Source organism: Lynx rufus, unplaced genomic scaffold, assembly GCF_022079265.1.
Source record: "Lynx rufus isolate CCGP_SWC_20201006 ecotype Redwood Valley unplaced genomic scaffold, mLynRuf1.p SCAF_2, whole genome shotgun sequence".
Classification (NCBI taxonomy): Eukaryota; Metazoa; Chordata; class Mammalia; order Carnivora; family Felidae; genus Lynx; species Lynx rufus.
The window spans coordinates 47,021,924-47,038,152 of record NW_025814834.1 but is presented as its reverse complement, the minus strand read 5'-3'; the positions used below and the strand labels follow the sequence as shown (position 1 = coordinate 47,038,152).

Here is a 16,229-nt window from a genome sequence, read left to right as displayed (position 1 = left end):
TGTGACCCAACGAAACAATATATTATCATATATAAAAATTATCAAGCATTATTACATGTATCCTCCATACTTCATGTCATAACATCACAAATGTTTCCCAAACACGCACAAAATATAAAACATGAAACTAAGAAGTCCTCCTAACATGTACACTTGGAAGTTTTTATGGAGTCAGTTTAAGTATATTCTGGAATATCAGAAAACCCAGAAGCTTCCAGATAATATTTTAAAATGAAAGCTGTCTATGATATGTAGTATCATTGGAAGTGGAGTTTGGGAGAAGTGGCCTGATTTGTGAGGAAATTAAAAAATAAATTCAAGATAATTTGTTGATTAAAATTACATGGAAAGTGAGGAGAGAGAAGAATCAAGGACAATGATAGTTTCTGAGTTAACAAAAAGTCAGTGGATGGTTCCAGGTAATGAGTTAAAAAGAAAAAGAACCTGTTGCCTTAGGAAGGTGATGAATTCAGTCTGAGGCACTTTGAGTTTGAAGTTTTTGTAAGACATTCATTGGAGCCATGAAATAAGAAGCCTAATACATACATGTGGAGCTCAGGACAGACATCTCTGCCAGAGGTGAGAATCAGGGGCACCCGGGTGGTTCAGTCGGTTAAGTGTCCAACTCTTGGTTTCGGCTCAGGTCATGATCTCACAGATTCATGAGTTCAAGCCCCGCATTGGGCTCTGTGCTGATAGCATGGAGACTCCTTGGGATTCTCTCTCTCCCTTGCTCTCTGCCCCTGCCCCACTCACGCTGTCTCTGTCTCTCTCAAAATAAATAAATAAACTTAAAAAAAAAAAAGAAATGTGAAAATCAAAGTATAAATGATAATTTCTTCTGTGTAGTGGATGAAACAGTTTTAACACATACTTGTATAGCACTTGCTAAGGAGCGGACATTCTTCCTTTTACAAACTTTAATTTCATGTAATCTGTGACTCTATGAGGGGAGTATGAGGATTAGAAAGGAATACCCTAGAACTAAACTCCAAAGAATGAGAATGAGGAAAAAGGTCTGAGAAGACGACTAAGAAATGGCCAGGGAAGCAGGAGGAAACCTGGGAAGCTATAGTGATATGGATGCCAAGGGAGGCACTTCAAGAAAGTGTTGCAGGTTGACAATGTCTGAAGCACAGAGGGTTCAAAGGAAGGCATGGTGGTTAGTGTCAATGACATTGTCAGTACCCTTGCAGAATGACAAAAGATTTGATATAGTTGTGTGGGCAGGTGAGCTGTCGAAGGAACTGGAATAGAGGCTGTGAACACAGCAAGTTAGGGTATCATTTCATGAATGTATCCGGAAAAATAAGAAAAGTAAAGGGTAACTTCTCTTGAGGGTATAGTTTTATACGTTTCTGCCATTAGAGAGAGGGAGAAAAAAACTAAAGCAGAAAAAAAAAATGAATAGAGGATCCTATAACATGAATAGAAGATCCTGGGCAACAGATGAAGAGGGTCTAAATTTAGACCTGAAGAAAAGAGTATATTCCATTAAAATGAGAGGTGGGGGCACCTGGGTGTCTCAGTCAGTTAAGCATCTGACTTTGGCTCAGGTCATGATCTCCCAGCAGTTCGTGAGTTCAAGCCCCGCATCAGGGTTCAAGCCCCGCATCTAATGACAGCACTGAGTGGCTTCAGGTCCTATCTCCTTCTCTCTCTGCCCCTACCCTGTTTGTGCTCTTTCTCTCTCTCAAAAATAATAAATAAATATTTGTTTCAAAATGAGAAGTATTCTTTTGGGGGGTTGGGGAGGTATGATACATTTTCAGATGTGTGAGTGTATGTACATGTATGTATTTTGTGAAGGAGTTGTTGAAGAGCAAATAGAAAGTAGATGTTGTTGCTGTGATTCAGTTTTCTAGGTGAATAAGAGATTGAGATTGTTCAAAATGTCAAGTAGTAGTGGATTTTTAAAAATGTGAGAGTTTGACACCTTCTCTAGACAAAATAAAAGGAGGTATTGAAAATTTCTTGTTAAAGGATTTCTGGACCTCTGGGATCCAAAATTATAAATTCATAATAATTGGCCTCTGAAAATCAGTGCTCCTTCTCTCTAGATATCAAAAATAAACTTTTGAAGGATCCAGAGTTGGATTTTATCAATTGGACAGAGATAAAAGACCACAAGGGCAAGACTTTGAGGAGTGTTGGCAAGAGGAAACATGTAAGTGGTTTGCTATTTAATCATCCACAAATAATTTTTCCTATGTGTACATTCTTTCTTCAAAAAAATGTAGATGATACGTTATGCTAGCAATATCACATACTTGGAAGTTTAAATATATGAAAATGGCTAAATGCACACTCATGTTTATTTTAGTATAAAAATGTTACATTTTTAATGTAGATATACAACGTTATGATAATTATCAGATATGGTGACACATCCATCTATCAGATGTAATATTACACAAAGTTAAATTGGTAATGTTAATGACTAGAAGCTAAAGTGGGGGAATAATCATGATAATATGAATTTTAAAAGCTGAATACAAAAAATATATGTCAATTTTAAGATCAGCTAAAATTGATGTTCATGCAGAAAAATATGTTTTAAAAAGGGAAAATATATTAGGCTAGTGAGAATATGGATATCTTTTTGTCATTTTTTTAACTTTTTAAATTGTTTCAGTTTTCTTGTTTGTTTTCATATTGAACAACCATTTGTAACCACTTTTTATCGATATTAGTAAGCCGAAAATGTTCAAAATCTAGATCTCAGGGAAAGATAGCCTATGTCTACTCCAGGAATAAATTTATAAATAATAAACTTCATTACTCCACTTTAATCGTAGTGATTCCACTTCCCCTATGGTGATTGGTTTAATTATTTCTATATGATAAGTTTCTGACCAATGATATGAGAAAGAAAGTATGCTATTTTCCCAGGGTTCGAGATTATGTACTTTTGAAAAAGATTCTTGCTTTAAATGGAGCCACATGGAAAAGGCCACATGGTGTGTCTGTCCATTTGTCTTTATGTGATGCTTGTGACTGAAGCAATCATCTTATAATATTGAGACCTACCTGAGATAAAGACTGCCTGCTATAAATGATAGAAATAAAATAACAGGGGAACCTGGATTTGTGTTGAATTAACTGGTCTTGAAGCATATTACCTCTGTGCTTTGTACAGTAAGATAATATAATGAAATAAGTAGCCTCATTATCTAAGCTAGTTGGCTGTGGTTTTGTCCTACACCCAGCCAAATGTAACCTGAGAGTTATTTTGCTTTTATTACTTTCACAAACTGCTTATTAACCAATTTTTTTCAACTGTTTTGATAAAGGATGCTTGGGGGAGCAGTCAGCGCCCCTACAAGAGTCAAATTTTTAGATTATGTTTTAGAAATATACCCAGGGTAAAGATAAAATATGGAAAACAATGAAGCAAAACATTCTGACCTGATAAGTAAATTAATATTAGAAACACAGGGTGATTCAAAAATAAAACAACAACAAAACACATCCTGAAATAACTGCAGACTATTGACTTTATTCGTGTTTACTTAAAGACTGGCAGTCCACTAGGGAAACATCTACTAGATCTGGCTCCTGTTACAGGAAGTCATATTTCCGGAGACTTGTGTAATGTGAAATTCCCTAATGTTAGTTAATAGGTCACATCATAACACTTATCTGTGTTTTAGATTGTGACAATCTCATTGATAAAAAACGTTGTTACTCTCTTTTACATTCAGAAGCAGTTGTCACATATGATTTTATAAAGCTGGAGAGTTTCTTCTAAGAATAATACATTAAAAGCTGTTCACTGTGTGAGCCTAACTGCTTGTCATGTATAATGTAAGAAAAAAGTAAAGACAATCCCATAGAAAGGAAATGGTGACAGTAGGGAGAAAGAGCGAATATCTTCATGTTATAACCCAAAAATAAAAACTGAAATGGAGAGCATGATGATACAATTATATACTATTAGAGATAAAAGAAACCATAGGGATAGGTATTTTTTAAGGAGAAAACTGAATACCACAAACAGACCTCCCCAAAGTCTTACATTTGCAAATTGGCAGAACTTCAATTCAAACATGGGAATTGCGAACATTCAAGGAAAAGGCAACTGGTGCAAGAAAGACCCACTGTTCTTGCAAATATCTTCCTCTTTTTTCCCCTAAAGTGGATTTCAGGTTATTTACAATCTCTAGAAACTAACGTTTCATCAAGTTCTAACTAGGGGATTTTTATTCTCTGTTTTGGACCTATGTCCTATAAGTAAAATAAGTCAAGAAGAAACTCATCAATTAAAACAATTTAAAATCTTTAAAAATTTTTCTGTTTACATATTTAAAGAGGAAAAATAATCTCCCTTTAAATAATACTAAGAAATACTAATTCTTATTGCTAGTTAAGAGAGAACAGAGAGCTGGGAAATTGAGAAGGAAAATTGAGAAGTGATGGGCAGGGAGAGAGGAGAATAAAGAGATAATTAGAAGTTATGAGTCGGGAAAATGTAAATATGTATAAATATTTCTAAAAATCTGTAAGTCAAGTCTGAAGAAAATATGATATAAATCTTCAAATACTAAAAATATAATGAACAAAGAGAAATCACGTAGAAACTCATAATAGAGGAAATAATGCCAAAGATTGTTTGTTATATATTTACCCATGATTACCAAAAGAGTTTTAGAACAATATGCGTGGAATTATATTGTCTAGATTTTACAGTTAAATTTGTAAGACTTTTTTTTTTTTTGCTGTTCAGAAGTAGATGTCATTCATTTCTTTGAGTTTATCTTTCCTTATCAGAGTAACTCTGCTTCCCATACTAAGTTTATTTAAAAGCAAAGCGTTTCACAACATACTGTATTCATGTCTTTTCTTTAGCAGGAGGAGGGAGACAAAAGTTGGTATTCTGTATCAAATCAAAATGGAGGTTTCTGAGAATTCAGTTCTGCTTAACTACTGAAGCCAATAGCTTCAAATAGAAGGAAATAGAAAAGATACAAATGAATACAATAAATACAGCTGTGAGGAGAAAGAACTGAATATATTAACTGTGTTTTTTTTCTATTATTATCAACATCCATATTTAAAAAGAGAACAATACTGGAAGATCTACAGTTGCTTCTATTTTTCCTACTTTTTATATTTGCTTTTCTAGGTACCCATTATAGAGTAAGATAGGAAAATGGTATTGCAGGACCATTGCTTCTCTATATAACTATCTATCTATTTATCTATCAACATATCTATCATCTATTATCTTTTGGTTATACAAATACTGTATTAATTCTAATGAATCTATTAACTCACATTGAATATAACATCTATGATCAGAGGGTATATGTACTTTGGAAAGACACAGAAAAATGGTTGAGACCCTCCTAATAGGGTTCAAATTAAAACTTTGATTCATAGCTAATGCAATTCAGGTTGATATTACCTTTTTTTTTATTTCAAGAATCAATAACTAAAGTCTGGTCAAGTTTTCTAATTTCCCCTCAGAGTCTCCCGTCATCACAGATTTTGTCTCTGCTTAGACAAATATATTAGAAACTTCTCAATTTTCTGCTTCTGCTTATCTTAGTTTATATGAAAAAAGGACAGCAAAATGTTAGCCCATGATGGTGTGGGGGGCCCCAAGCAGACTGCCTCAGGATGGGCCACTTTGGCGTAATGATTATTCTGAGCTGAAGGCAATCAACACCTTACGAGCTCAAGAGAAATTTTGGGATAACCTGGTGGTTCAGTCAGTTGAGCGTCCAACTTCAGCTCAGGTCATGATCTTGCGGTTTGTGAGTTCAAGTCCCACAGTGGGCTCTGTGCTGACAGCTTAGAGCCTGGAGCCTGCTTCGGATTCTGTGTCTCCTTCTCTCTCTGCCCATCCCCCACTTGTGCTCTGTCTCTCAAAAATAAATAAATAAATGTAAAAAAATTAAAAAAAGAGAGAAATTTTTATTTTCTTTCCCAGAATAAGGGTTACTAGCAGAGATGAATTTTATGTTGAGTGACCTCAAGATTTGTATGGCAAGGCAAGCATCTAATTACCAAACATCTGTTCTTCTTATTGCTCTGTGAAGTGCATTCCTTTCCTCTGAAGTCTCAGACTCCCTAGTTCGGGATGACATATATACTTCATTTGCCTGACTGTCTTTGGAATTTCCATGTCTATATGGATTCCCCATACATACGATATTAAATTTTATTTTCTCCATTAATCTGTCTCACATCAATTTGATTCTTAGTCCAGCTAGAAGGATCTTTGAAGAGGAAGAAGCAGGTAACTTTCTTTCTGACTGGAAAAGTATTATGGTTCCAAATATTAGCTAAAAGTTTTGTTTAATCTCTATTTATTTATGTTGAGAGAAAGAGTGCTCACAATCAGGGGAAGGGCAGAGAGAGAGGAAGACAGAGAACCCGATGAAGCAGGATCTGTACTGTCAACACCCAGCCCAACGCAGGGCTCCATCTCATGGACCAAACTGTGAGATCATGACCTGAACCAAAATCAAGAGTAGGATGCTTAACAGACTGAGCCACCCAGGAGCCCCTATGAGCTAAAGATTTTATCCTGAAGTACAGTAAACATGGTGAACCGATAATGATCAGTTTTCTCACTCAGTGAGAGTAATTGCTGGTGAAATAAGTCCTCATATGGAAAAATCCTGGAATTTATGCTTGTGCTCTAATGAAAACTATCTGGAGGTGTCTGAGCTTAGTTCCAGATTGAAACTGCAGCTGTTCGTGACTGTACCCATATGTTTAGATGACATCCTGAGTTCAACTTCTCTGAATCACCACTGTAAAGGAACAGGGAAACCCCAGGGAGCTGAGTCATGGACTTCCAGGAACCATTAGCATGTTGATCTTCAGCTACTTCAATTTAGACTCTAAAATGTCAAACCCATAAGAGAATGAGAACTGTAGGCCCAGAGAATGAAAGGCAATTGGTGCCACTTTTTTTTTTTTCTCATAGGATCCAATAAATAGTTCTCTGTTTTTCTTGGTTCCTCCTCAATGAATGCTCATTATTTTACATTTTTATAAAAACCAGTTAGTTTGTCCAAATTGTCATTTCTTTTTCTCCCATCCAAATTCAGTCTAATACGTACACATATAATCAGGAATCCGATAACCTCTTCTTGTTAAATGCCCTACTTAATTCCTTTGATTGTAATTTTCTGAGAATAGAGAACAGAGTTTTGATTTTTTTGTAAGCTACTTTAAATATTAATAATTAAATTAATTTATACATTATTAAACTGTATGGCATTGCATACTTTTTGTATCATGCAAAGGACCTAATATATAAAAAGCATATTGAGTTAATACTCAGCTTTGAAGATATTAAAAATTGAGTCTGCTTTTTCAAGTATAATGATAGAACTGAAAGATATCTACAAATGATTTAATCTCTCCCTTGGCTTTTCAAAAAGATCTTTTCTCAAATATTTCTTTTTCGTTGGATAACTTTATGGCTTATCTCACACGAAAAACTTTATGAAGAGGAGCTCCTGGCTGTCTCAGTTGGTAGAGCACGAGACTCTTGATATCAGGGTTGTGAGTTCAAACTCCACGTTGGGTGTAGAGATTATTTAAAAATAAAAATCTTCAAAAAAAACTTTACAAAGATAACTTCTTTATCTAGCCTTCTCTAGGACATATTATTACTTGATACTCTTTTTGATCCTAACTCTATATTCTGTTTTCTTCAGATATTTAATCACATCTCAGGTATGTCCTTCATGGTGAGATATAAGCTACTGAGATCTGAGGGAAATTAGACTCCTTTCTAAGATACAAATACACACATGCACAGATATTTTTTATGCACATTTCTGGGCATCTGTGGATGCCCACTCACTCTGTTTAATTGAGGCGTCCAGTACCTACTACAAGGAGAGACCATCAGTTGTATGTCTCTGGTTTCTGAATATGGAGATGATGATATGGAATGCAGATAAGTGGTAGTGGGGAGAGTAATGTTGATACAACAATGAAATGGCAAACAATGGTATTTCAAGGACTTTTTACTTTTTAAAGGGCTTTAATTAATGCATGCAAACTTAAAATGGCTTTAAATGAACTGACTATATATAGAAAAAATTAAAAAAAAAGAAATCTCTTGCCATGTGAATTGTGGCTAATTTAAGTTCTCCTGGATTAAACATCTTTCTTTAGTTGATACATTCATCAGTAATTCCTTAAGAGAAAACATACAAAGCATACACAAAAAGGTTAATCCTGGGAAGACTAAAATAGGAATAAAATTATGGGCACTGAAAAAAAGGTTTAGGTGTTTCTAAGATAAATTGCTTATCTCACAATTTTTTGAGAAAGCACATTAACATCAGGATGTGGATGCACAATAATTTCTTTGTTGTGTACCTGTTTCCTATCCTCATGGACTGAACAACTATGCTAAAAGAGATTAAAACCACAGAACTCCAATAAGATATATAGAAATCTGAATAATGTACCCACTTTCACCTGATTATAAGACCAAATTCTAATGCTAAATATAAATTTCGTCTACAGCATTTATCATTTGGGATTATGTTTGCCTCAACTGGTATAAATAATTGAGCTTTGAGGTATTTCAAGCATCTTAATTAATATACATGTAATTGGAGTCCTGGAAAGAAAGGAATGTGCCTAAGAAGGCAAATGGCATCAGATGGAAATGTGGATCTATACAAAGGAATGAAGATGCCAGAGCATGTAACTACATGGGCAAATATAAAAGATTTTTTTTTAACATTTAAATCTCTTTAAAAGATAATTAGCTCATCAATTTGACAAATGTATCCTACTAATATAAGATGTTAATAAAATGAGTTTGGAGCATATGGCTAGTCTTTTTAGCTTCATAAATTTTCTGTAAATCTAAATGTATTTAAGTAAAAAGTTTATTTTAAAAAGATGACTAATTGAAACCAGAATAAATTTATAACATGTAAGGAAACAAAGTATATGGCAACAATAGCACAAAGGCCAGGGAAGGAAAAGTAGAAGTACACTGTTTGAAGTTTCTTGTACTATTAGAGAAATGGCTTAACATCTCTTGAAAGTAGAATGGGATGAGTCAAAGATGTACACTCTCAGCCCCCAAACAACCACTAAAATAACAACGAATGATAGCAAATAAACCAACAAAGGCAAGAAAATATTATCATACATAATACTGAATTCAAAAGACCCCAAGTAAGTAAAAAAGAAAACAAAAATAGATAGGACCAATAGAACAACAGCTAAGTGAGAGACATGAATTCAAACCTATCAATGATCACATCAAATATAAATGCTCTAAGCACTCTAATTTAAAGGCAAATATTTCCCGATTGAGTAAAGCATCAAGACCAAATTATATATTGCCTAAAAGTCCATTTTATTTATGAACAAACAAGTGAAAAATGAAAAGATCTTAATATAGACTGATAAAAGAATAGAGAATGTACAAACCACTAATATCAAGAAATGAAGGTTTCACATTATTACAGATTCTAGTATAAGGAAATAGTCGTATGCGTATAAATTTGACAACTTAGATAATTGGACCAATTTCTTGAAAGACAAACTGCCAAAGTTCACTCAAGAAGAAATGAATAATCTGAATAGCTTATAATTATTTTTTATTGAATTTTGTAATTACAAACCTTTCCACAAAGAAAATTTCAGTCCCAGATGGTTTCACTGATGAATGCCACCAAACATTTAAAGAAGACAATACAAATTTTACATTAACTACTCCAGAAAATTTAACAGAAGGTAAGGAGTACTTGCCAATTCAATCTGTAAGGCCTGAATTACCCTGATACCAAAACCAAAAACGACAATATGAATAAAAAACATTAGCCTCCAGGACAGCAATATCAGGTAAAAATAGGTTCCAGTTTGCATCAGGAAACAAAACAGGAAGATCCTGTTTTCAGTTTTTAAAATTTAGGTATCCAATATTACAATATTTGTACTTTTATTCTATTGAGAAAATATAAAAGGTATATTATCATGAATCTAGAATTCTTCACACTGAATTCTTTTTTTTTTAATGTGAAATTTATTGTCAAATTGGTTTCCATACACTGAATTCTTTTTAATAGTTTTCTGTTTTTATTTTTTATTGTGGTAAAGTAGATATACCATGAAATTTGCTATTTTAACCATTTTTTTAACATCTAATTTTGAGAGAGAGAGAGAGAGAGAGAGAGAGAGAACGAACAACTGGGGAGGGACAGAGAGAGAGAGGGAGGGAGAGAATCTCAAGCAGGTTCTATGCTGTCAACACAGAGCCCGACATGCTCAAGCTCATGAACCATGAGATCATGACCTGAGGTGAAATTAAGAGTTGGAGGCTTAACTGACTGAGCCACGCAGGTGCCCCTGCTATTTTAACCATTTTTTTTTTTATTTTTTATTTTTTTCCAACGTTTATTTTTGGGACAGAGAGAGACAGAGCATGAACGGGGGAGGGGCAGAGAGAGAGGGAGACACAGAATCGGAAACAGGCTCCAGGCTCTGAGCCATCAGCCCAGAGCCTGACGCGGGGCTCGAACTCCCGGACCGCGAGATCGTGACCTGGCTGAAGTCGGACGCTTAACCGACTGCGCCACCCAGGCGCCCCTATTTTAACCATTTTTAAGTGTACAACTCAGTAGCATTAATTACATTCACAGTGTTGTACAATCATTTCTGCTATCAACTGCTGAAATTTCTCATCACTCCAAACAGAAACTCTGTATGCATTAATCAGTAACTCACCATTTATCCCTTCCTGTAGATGCTGGTAAACTCTAATCTACTCCCTGGCTCTATGAATTTGTCTATTCTGGATATACACATGGAACTATATGCTATATGTTCTTCTGTGTCTGGTTTATTTCACTTTAGCATGCTTTCAAGGTCCATTCTTGTAGTATGAATCAGAAATTCATTCATTTTACATTCATGCATATTTGAAAATAGTTGGCACAAAAAAGAGCAAGAGTAGGCATATGATATTTTAATATAATCATTTTGATTCATTTTGTAAGATAATTTGAAGTTTCCTAAATGGATTTTAACAATATCAAAAGTTTGCAACAAACACTATTATTCTGAAGGCTCATCCCATTACTAAAGTTTACTCCATTTTTAAGTCTTGTAAAGAACGAGGTGATGCTTAGAGATGGGATATTATGGGATTTGAGGCGAGGATAGATATTGATATGAATTATGAAGAGGAGAGATAAACTGAGGTTGGCAGCAGAGTGGTGGTGGCACTGAGGGTGTGGTACAGTTGAAGGATGCCAGTGGCAAATTATGCTTGGTAATAAAAACACTACATTTTATTAGTGCCATATTGATTATTGATTGATACTTTCACATTTCTGATGTTGAAATAGTCTAATCAACAACATATAATATTTATTCAGTCTCCAGAGAATGCTACTATGCTATTATTACATTTTGATTAGGGAATTCCTTGCAGTAAGTCCATGTCACCTCAGGGAACTGTGGTCCACCAGACAGAACAATTGGAATAGAAATACTGCATCACTGGCACTTCTACTACGGATCACGGTGTCCTTTTACTCTTTTGTTTTTAAAATAAATTTAAAATGTGTTTGTTCCAACTAAGAGAGAACATAGGATCCCAAAGGAAGTCCTGAAGAGAGATGAACATAGCAAATTTGACATGGATCCAGTGCTTTTTGTTATTGGTTCTGGAAAGAAGAAATGTGGCAATGACTAGGTCATCCTTAGCCTTTTGGTAGTTGAATCCTAAGCTTTGGTTCTACATGACACCCGCCACTTGGAGAAGAAGTGAAGACAAGGAAAAAAGAGTAGTGGGAAGACTGGGCTCCTGGCGATGATACATCACACCAAGAAACCAGTCATGAAGGATTTCAGAGACCTAGTAGAGAAAGAACTTTCTGGAATAACTTGCAACATTTCTTCATTTTGATGAAATTTAATATTCAGAAACAAGGACTTTAATAGTCACTCAATTTCTTGAATTCAGATATATCCAAGGCACAAACAAAAAATTATAGCTTTAGTGTATTTCTATAAAAGGTATAATACATTTAAGAATATTTTTTGTTTTTAGGGGCTCTTGGATGGCTCAGTGGGTTAATTGTCCGACTCTTGATTTGTGCTCAGGTCCCAATCCCATGGTTTGTGACTTTGAGCCCCGTATCAGGCTCTGTGCTGACAGTGAGGAGACTGCTTGGAGTTCTCTCTCTCTCTCTTTCTCTCTTTCTCTCTCTCCCCCTCTCTCTCTGACCCTCTCCCACTCTCTCTCTTTCTCTCAAAATAAGTAAATAGACTTTAACAACAACAACAAAAGAACATTTTTGTTTTTAAAAAGACAAATCTGTAAATTAATTTCCCAAGTTAAATGTTTTAGATGGAAAACAAAAACAGGAGGGTGCTAGAGTCAGGCTTTACTGAAATAGGTGAATTATAGTACAGTTCTTTTTTTTTTTTTTTTTTCAATGTTTATTTATTTTTGGGACAGAGAGAGACAGAGCATGAACGGGGGAGGGGCAGAGAGAGAAGGAGACACAGAATCGGAAACAGGCTCCAGGCTCTGAGCCATCAGCCCAGAGCCTGACGCGGGGCTCGAACTCACGGACTGCGAGATCGTGACCTGGTTGAAGTCGGACGCTTAACCGACTGCGCCACCCAGGCGCCCCTATAGTACAGTTCTTAAATCATGTCTACATAGCAAAAATAAATTGCTGATATAATTAACTTATTTTAACCAATATTATCATTCAACTTGTTTATGTATACTAATAAATAAGGTATTTTTAAAAAATCCTATTCTAAGTACTTCCCTTCCCTTTTCATATTGTTTCTCCTGCCCTTTATTCTTTTATTTTGCAAAGATTTTTACTTTGCACTTTTTTTCCTGCTAATTAGGTAGTGATCTGAGTTGAAATGTGTCTTAAAAGTTTGTGACACTGAATTTAAACCAACCATTTCTTAAGAATATATAGCATTTACTATTTGGTCAGTTGCTAGGTATTCTGAGAATAAGGAAAGCCTTTTGAACTTGGCCTTTTCTTCCAGTAGTTACTCATCTTGTCCAATTATCTTTTGAATTTGAATAATATAGATAAAATAATGGTCAGGAAATTAATTCTCAAGAGAAGAGTAAATTAATATTATAAAAAGTATAGTTTAATAACACAATTTCCCACTTCATAGATTATTTTATTTTTAAATTTAGCAAAAATGTTTATGATAGAAGATTCTAGTCAGAATAGTTGTATGACCAACAAGCAAGTGAAGCCTAGAGTTACAATCAGACCAGCAAGCACCAACTGATGGCATAATCCATTTGAACAGGAGCCACATTTTGATCTAGTCTATTGAATGTAAAACAAATACTTAAAGGTATCAGACCATACCTTTAAAAAAACAAAAACAAAACAAAACTTGTGCCATTCAGCAAACCTAATGGAAAGAGGAACCAAACAGTAATATGTATGTCATTAAAGTTCTCCAACAACATTCTTTAATTTTTTAATTAAAAAATTTTTTTTAATGTTTTTATTTAATTTTGGAGAGAGAGAGAGAGAGAGAGACAGGGCACGAGCGGGGGAGGGGCAGAGAGAGAGGGAGACACAGAATCCGAAGCAGGCTCCAGGCTCTGAGCTGTCAGCACAGAGCCCAACTCAGAGCTAGAACCTGTGAACTACAAGATCATGACTTGAGCCAAAGTCTGGATGCTTAACCGATTAAGCCACCCAGGTGCCCTTCTCCAAGTATTTTAAAGTTTTGCTTTTACATCTATAATGTTAATTACCTGTATTTACATTAATATTTAACCCCTTTGATCCCTATGAATATCTTATATAATTTTATTAACCCATAGGCTCTGAATTAAATTGCATACTCCAATACATTTTCAAAGACAGTATTCATTTTTTAGTTTAAAGATTAGAGGAGATACAGATAAAATGTCTTGAAATAATCATGCACTAGAATGATGAATTAAAAACAATCTAAAACTGTTTTAGGAAAGGATTTTCTTAGGTTTAAAAACTTTGCAGTATCTCAAAATTGACATGTTTCCCTTCTGATGTAAATACTATGCCTTTATACATAAAATATGACTCTCTGGGCTGTAGATTTCCTGCTTGGGTTCTGCCCTCTGTGTTTATCACACAATTTACAAAGTCATTTTGTGACTAATTTCCAGAGCACTGAGTCACACTGTGGCTGTTGCTTATCTTTTCTTTTTTTCCTACATGGCACTGTTTGGCCTTCATTTTTTGGTATTACTTACACAAATGAGCTTTTTCCATAGTTAAATAACTTTGTCTCATTATAGTTCGGTGGTTGTGTACTTTCATATTATGTGCTTTTATTGGCTACCAGAAGCAAATTTTAATGTTTCATAACCAACATGAATATGATAGTACATCATGTAGGTATGTGATCTATTGCTTTAATTAACATCATTGTACTACAAATAGTGAAATGATATATATTCTTATTTAAGTATCTTAGAATGTGAGTTCTATTCTTCGAAGGCTTGTAAAGTATTTCCTTAGAGAGATTAGTTAATACAGGCATAAAATATTTAATTTAGTTTACAAGAATTCTAATGTTTATGCTTCATTTTAACTACCAACAATTAAAGGTAATGGAAGAAGGTTCTTTAAACATAAGGCTGCCAGGGAGTCTCTCAATCATATTTCTTTATATGTTAATATATACTATTTAAAAGTAAACCAAATCTTCAGAAAATTCCAATTAAACACACAATTAGTAACAAATTGCTACCACAAGCTAAGAATTACAAAAAAGACTACATCTCACCAACTTCTTACAAAAATGTTCAAGGTCTTCAAGCATAAATATATACTGCATATATATTTGCATTAGAACTAAATGCAAAGTGCTGAGAACTTAATTTTGCACTGAAATATGAGTTTACTTTGTTTACAGAGAAGAGTCAATTTTCTTTATAGGGTTACAGACAATGGTCCTCCCCTACCAGCCTTTACCTCTCAGTACCCTGTTTTTCTCCCAAGAAAAAATAAATAAAGGTTATTTCTCATGGGCTAGAAAGTATATTGCCAAGTACTCACGAGTCAAATCTCTGAAGAAAGTTCTTGGAAAGATTTTTTTCAAAGCGGAGTTGAGGTTATTTTGTTTTCCCTTCCAGGCACTGAAGAGAAGATTTATCTTTTCTACTTCTTTTAAACAGATCAAGAAACTGGGGAGTGGAGAATAGTGAAAGAAATGTAATCTGATCCTACTAGCAGTGAAGGGCGAGGTAAGAATTTGATGATTATGTAGCCCAAAGTCGCTCCTGTCTATTGGAGCAAAGAGGGAGCCCCAGAGCTGGTTTCAGAGATCACAGGCAGTTGGGAATAGCCAGGCTTCCTGTTTAGGTCACTCCAATAGTATTTAGGCTAATTTCGCCAAACACTTTGAAAGGCTTTTCTATTATGGACAAAATGAAGGAAACAGAATTCAGAATTACTGTTCTTGAAGAACTATATCTTTCACTTTCCAGGATTCTTTTTATAATCAGTTAAAAAAAGAAAAAAACACTTTTCCCCTCAGAGCTATATATTTTTACAATATATATTTACTATTACATTGTTACTTAATAAAATGACCTCTTTTTCCAGTTTGTTTTTTCTTCAAATTATTTTATCCACATTATTGGTATATGTAAGAAAACAATCTGAGGGCTTCTGAAGTTCCCTAGGATTAGAGAATTATCTATTGCAGAATGATGGGCTGTGAACCCTGAACCTCAGCTCTTTGCTAGTTTTGCAGCTTTGGTCAATTATTTAAACTCTCTGAGCATCCATTTCTTTTTCCCTAACATAATAATAATAAAGGTTTTTAAGTTTGATATATGTAGTAAATGGATTAATACATATATGTATACGTATAAACATATATAAAGCACTTAAGACACGCACCTTCAATAAATGTAAATTTTTGTGTTTATTACTATTGTTTATATTATGATGGTAATGATATTATTTCACATAATTTGTAAATTCTTAAATATGTCCAATTGTTCTGCTGTAAGTTGCTGTCATGAGGTTAACCTTTAGTGTTTTCTTTTTTTTTTCAATATATGAAGTTTATTGTCAAATTGGTTTCCATACAACACCCAGTGCTCATCCCAAAAGGTGTCCTCCTCAATACCCATCACCCACCCTCCCTTCCCTCCCACCCCCCATCAACCGTCAGTTTGTTCTCAGTTTTTGTTTTTTTTTTAATTTTTTTTTCAACGTTTTATTTTA

General features: G+C 34.4%; 1 protein-coding gene across 2 annotated transcripts in view; it reads right to left on the bottom strand.

The window, feature by feature from the left end:
- Nucleotides 1-15,307, bottom strand: part of TFPI (tissue factor pathway inhibitor) — a 69,059-nt gene extending 53,752 nt beyond the window's left edge. The window contains exon 1 of one of the 2 annotated variants that reach the window (XM_047085003.1): nucleotides 15,051-15,307. The gene's annotated coding sequence lies outside the window, so the exon portion shown is untranslated. The remainder of the gene's footprint in view (nucleotides 1-15,050) is intronic. The other variant, XM_047085002.1, reaches the window with a different exon arrangement.
- Nucleotides 15,308-16,229: the final 922 nt, after the last annotated feature.